Source organism: Colobus angolensis, unplaced genomic scaffold, assembly GCF_000951035.1.
Source record: "Colobus angolensis palliatus isolate OR3802 unplaced genomic scaffold, Cang.pa_1.0 Scaffold58, whole genome shotgun sequence".
NCBI lineage: Eukaryota > Metazoa > Chordata > Mammalia > Primates > Cercopithecidae > Colobus > Colobus angolensis.
Window position 1 is genome coordinate 7,281,931 of NW_012119376.1, and position 5,821 is coordinate 7,287,751.

Below are 5,821 nucleotides of genomic sequence, written 5' to 3' on the forward strand. Positions count from 1 at the left end.
CCCAGGGAACTTGAGGGAGCAGCAGGGCTGGTGCTCTCTGGAGGCCTCCTGCAGGGAGTTTGCAGCATGACCAGTCCACAGGATTCTAGAGGAAATAAGGATCAGCGAGTTAGCAAGATTCTACTGTAACAATGGTTGTGAGCCCCAAATGCCCATAGGCAACCACTCTTAATACTTTGGTAGGCACTTCTCTATGTATTTATATTTTTTTGTTTGTTTGCTTGTTTGTTTTTGTTTTTGTTTTTGAGATGGAGTCTTGCTCTGTTGCCCAGGCTGGAGTGCAGTGGCACAGTCTTGGCTCACTGCAACCTCTGCCTCTTGGGTTCAAGCAATTCTCCAGCCTCAGCCTCCCGAGTAGCTGGGACTACAGGCATGTACTATGCGTCTGGCTAATTTTTGTATTTTTAGTAGAGACGGGGTTTCACCCTGCTGGACAGACTGGTCTCAAACTCCTCACCTCAGGTGATCTGCCCGTTTTGGCCTCCCAAAGTGCTGGGATTACAGGCATGAACCACTGCACCTGTATTTATGTACCTTTTTATGAATGTCATTACACTACATCGGTTTTTTGGTAGTCTGCCAACTCACCTAAAAATATGTAGTAGAAAATTTTCCATGCCATTGAATAAATATGCAAATCATTTTCCTCATCCACTACTAAAAAGGACAGAGAGAGGAAGAAGGAATGAAGAGAAGAGGAAGGGGGAAACAGAAAAGAGGAAAAGAGAACAAAGAAAAACGGTAAAGGAAAACGAAAGAACTGCTTAAACAGAGCAACTTCGTAAGATTCAGTGGAAGATTTTCAGATCCACTCTCCGCCAGATCACATAATCTACACCGGAACTCACGGAGACAGATGAGAGCGCACACCCCTGCTGATTTTGGCTCTTCCAAGCTCAGAAATGAGCGCAGCAAACTCAGCAATTGGCACTCTCTGGGCAAGGTACCTTTTTCCCTCTCCTCCTCTACCCCTCCCACCCTCTCTTCTCTGTCCCCATTCTCCTCCTCTTTCCTTCCCTTCCTTCATCTCCCTCTCTCCCTTCTTTCCTTACATACTCCTTGCTTCCTTCCTTCTTCTCTCCCTGCTTCTTTCTTACTCGTGCCTCTCTCTCGCTGTCTGTCATTTAAAATGGATGTATAATCAATATTCACAGTAAAATGCACAGATCTTAGTTGTATGGTTCAGTGAGACTGAAAAATGTGCACACACTAGGACCCTCATTGCCATCATTGGATAATGTTTTCCCATGCCCAGTTGGTCTTCTACCCACTGCCCCCTGCCCTCTGGCCCCTGCTATCCCACCCAGGCACCTTCCCTCACAACCCCCATCCATCTCTGTTGCCCAGACTGGAGTGAGTGGCTCCATCTCAGCGCTCACTGCAACCTCGGCCTCCCAGGCTCAAGCCAATCTCGTGCCTCTGTAGCTGGGACTACAGGCATGCACCACCATGCCTGGGTCATTTTTGTATTTTTTGTAGAGAAGGGATTTCACTATGTTGCCCAGCCTGGTCTCAAACTCCTGGGCTCAAGTGATCTGCTTGCTTCTGCCTCTCAGAGTACTGGGATTACAGGCACGAGCCACTGCTTGGGGCCTCCCAGGCACCTTTCTATCACCAGAGACTAGTTTTGCCTGTTCTTGTGCTTCATACACATAGAATTATAAGGTAGGTACACTTTTGAGCAAGGCTTCTTTAACTCAGTGTAATGTTTTAAAGATTCATCTGCATTGTTGCATGTATCAGTACTTTCCTTTTCATTGCTAAGTAGTATCCACTGTATGAACATACAATTTGTCTATGCATTTTCCTGTTGATGGACATTGGGTTGTCCATATTTTTTCTCTATTATGTATAAAGCTATTATGACATTCATCTATAAGGCTTTTTGTGGACATACATTGTTTATTTCTCTTAGGTTTCTGTATACCTAGAGTTGAATTGTTAGGCCATAGGTAGGCTTATCTATAACTTTATAGGAAATAGAGAGTTTTTCAAAGTGGTTGTATGATTTCATATCCTCATTAGCAATGTATAAGACCAGTTGCTCCACAACCTCAATTACATTTGATGTTGTCACTTTTTAAATTTTAATTGTGTTGATGGGTGTGAAATGGAATCCCATTGTGATTTATTTAGCATTTCACTGATGACTAATGATGTTAGTACTTTTTCAAGTGCTTTTTGGATACGTATAAATCTTGCAAGTGTTTTGGCCATTTAAAAATTGGGTTATCTTTTTATTATTGAGTGGAAGAATATATATATATATTCTATAATATGTAGATCTATATAGACCCTGCCCCCACACACTATTTTATCCCAGTCTGAGGCTGACCCATTCATTTTTTGATGAGTAGAAGTTTTAAATTCTGATGAAAACCAATTTATCTTTTTTCTTTTATGGTATCCTAAGAAATCTTTTCCTAACTCAGCATTCAGCATTCTCTGGGAAAGGTACTTATTCCCTTCCCCTTCCCCTACCCCTACCCCTCCCATCCTCTCTTCTTCTCTCTCCTCCCTTCTCCTGTGTTTTCTTTTGGAAGCTTAAAGTGTTAGCTTTTATGTTTAGGTCTATGGTCTTTCTCAAATTAATTTTTGTATATACTATGAGGTAGATGTCAAGTTTCTTTATTTTCCATATAGACCTACAGTTATTCCAGGACAATTTTTGAAAACATTTTTCCCCATTGAATTTTTCATGGCCAATGTTGAAAATCAAATGATTGCGTATCTGTTTCTGAACTCTCTATTCTTTTGACTGCTCAATGTGTCTCTTCTTATGCCAGTTCTACTCTGTGTTTATTACTATAACTTTAGAGTAAGTCTCAAAATTAGCTTTGTGCAGTGGCAGTATCGTAGCCAATGAGGTCTATCCGAGGCGCGATTATTGCTAATAGAGTAAGTCTCAAAATCAAGTAGTGTTACTCCTCCAACTTTGATTTTTTTACAAAAAGATTTTGTTTTCCTGGCTAAATTCTAGGTCGTTTGTGTTCTCATTAAAATTTTAGAATCAGTTTTTCTGTTTCTGTGTTTTTTTTTTTTTTTTTTCAAAGTCTACTGGGATCTTAATTAAAATGGCAGTGAATCTGTAGATTAATTTGGGGAGAACTGACGTCTTAGCAATACTGAAGCCTCTCAATCAGGGATGTGGTATGTCTTATTATTTATTTCAGTCTTTAATTTCCCTCTGTAAGGTTTTATAATTTTTAGTGTAGCAGTCTTATACATCTTTTGTTAAAGTTTTTGATAATTTTTTGATGTCACTATATATGATATTTTCAATGCTGACTTCCAATCATTGCTACTCTGTAGATATACAACTCAATTTTGCATCTTATGTTTTGTGACTTTTCTATATCTTATATTCTGTGACTTTGCTAACATAACTAAGTTTTTCTGCTTAATATATTGATTGAGATTTTCCTATATAAATAATCACATCTTCTTTTGAGTCATTCTTATTTATTTCGAAACTAATGTTTATTTTCCATCAACCTTATTTCTATTTTCCTTAAGAGTCTGTGAAAGAACAGCTTAGGAACACTCAGTGGTTGTTCCTACCCATTCAGCAGCCTGAGCAGTGAGAGCTGCAGACCAGTCTTCCACGGCAGGCTGAACGCTTCAGTCTGAGTAGGGACCTGCATGTCTAAAGATGTGCAGGTGCCCTCTGTGCCTACGTCTTTAGACCAGTCAGCCTGAGTAGTGGTGCACTCACGAGGTGGAGCAGTCCATTCACCCTGAAATTCATCCTTGGCTGCAGCTTTTTCAGTGGCAGTCTACTCTTCCTTTTCAATGTGCTCAGGATTTCTGTAGAAGCAAATATCAGGCATGACCTCTTCCCATGAGTGCTTATGGGAGATAGTGCCACGCATGTGTAGACCTTCCTGGGTCAGCCTCCACCACATCAGACCCACTGAGTGAGAGCCCCTGTCGTTACATGGGATTGCAATGTCCACGCAGTGCAGAAGAGAATCTGTCAAACAGAGCAATGGTTGATAGGTGGGTGAACATAAGACTCTGTGAGCAGCTGGTGGTCAGCCCTGGGGCCAGTAACCACCAGAAGACGCAGTTCTTGGAAGGCTGCCTAGATCTGGTTAGTGAAGGTTCAGGAGTAAAGTGGCCAGCAATAGGAGTGACTCCAGTGGCAGCAGCAACTTCAGCACAGCCTGCTGGCCAGCATTCCTGGACGATATGACATTGAAATTGGCAGGGTATTCAATGGCAACAATAGCATGATGCTTCTACCAGGTCCTCTTCAGATTTGTGATGTAGAAGCCATCATTTTTCCTTTTGTAGATGTACTGTTGCATTTGGAAGTCAAGGTTGGTGCAATGTAAGTCAATTACTGCTGCAAGATAGTTGAGGACATACTTCTCCATTTGAAGGACATCAAGGGCTCTGGACATCATGTGAGTTTCCCTTTAAGTTATGAAGGGAATATAGAACCGGACCGTATGGATGCCTCTCTAGTTAGTGTGGAAAGCCTTGATCCTTTATGTTTGTTTCATGGTCTTGCATCATTGTACTAAGACTTCCAGTGCAATATTGAATAAAAATGGTGTGCAGTGGACATTGTGCCTTCTTCCCAATCTTAGCATGACTTAAGCTTTTGTCATTAACTGTGATGACACTTTTAGGGTTTTAGATCTTTCCTCAAAAATCAAAATGAGGAAGTTTCCTTATATTTTTAATATGCTGTGTGTTTTATGATGAATAGGTGTTGAATTTGGCAAAGGCTTCATCTGCAACGATTAAGATGTTTATATGCTTCCCCTTTTTTTGTTAACGTAGTGAATTACATTGATCTATTAATTTTCCAATGTTAAATCAACCTTGCGTTCCTGGGGGAAAAATCCTACCTGATCATGTTATATTCTTATTTCTGTGATTTATGAATCTGCTAGTATTTTGTTAAGGATTTTTGCATTTATTCTTATGAGGAATATTGCTCTGCAGTTTTCTTTTTTTTGTAATATATTTGTCTGATTTTGGTGTGAGGGACATGCTGGTCTCATAAAACAGGTTGAGAAATGTTCTCTTCTCTATATTCTGAAAAGACTGTGTATGACTGGTAATATTTCGTCCTTAAATGTTTGATAAAATTCACTGGTAAACACATCTGAAGTTGAAGTTATCTTTGTGGGGAGGATTTTAACTATGAATTCATTTTCCTCAACAGATATAGGGTTTTTCAGACTTTCTATTTCTTCTTGTATTAGTTTTGTTAATTTGTATTTGTCAAATAATTTAATCTACTGGCATACAAATTTACTGGCATACATTTCTTTATGTATTTCTTTATTGTCCTTTAGTGTCTATAGGCTCTATAATCATGTTCCCTCTTTCATTCCTAATATTGATGGCTTGTGTTTTCCTTTTTTTCTTGAATGGTATTGCTAGGAGATTATTCATTTTGTTTAACTTTTCAAAGAAACGATTTCTGGCTTGGTTGATGTTTCTCTTTTGTCTATTTTCTATGTCATTGATTTCTACTTTTTATTGCTTCCTTCTTTCTAGTTACTTTGGGTTTAATTTGTTCTTATATTTTTGGCTGCTTGAAGAAGGGTAGATCATTGATTTTTGACCTTCATTCTTTTCTAATTAAGCATTTACAGATCCAAACTTCTAAGTAAAGGGGTAAATTCCATAAATTTAAAAATGTTGCGATTATCATTTAATTCTAATATTTTCTAATACCCCTTGTGATTTTTTATTTCAGCCATGGGATATTTGTAATGGTATTGCTTACTGTCCAAATATTTGGAGATTTGAAAAAAAACTGGTTTTTTAAAAAGTTTTATTTTAGAATAGTTGTAGATTT

General features: G+C 38.9%; 1 pseudogene; it reads right to left on the reverse strand.

Annotated features, from left to right (window-relative positions):
- Positions 1–3,534: 3,534 nt before the first annotated feature.
- On the reverse strand, positions 3,535–4,406 carry LOC105526242 (annotated as a pseudogene).
- Positions 4,407–5,821: the final 1,415 nt, after the last annotated feature.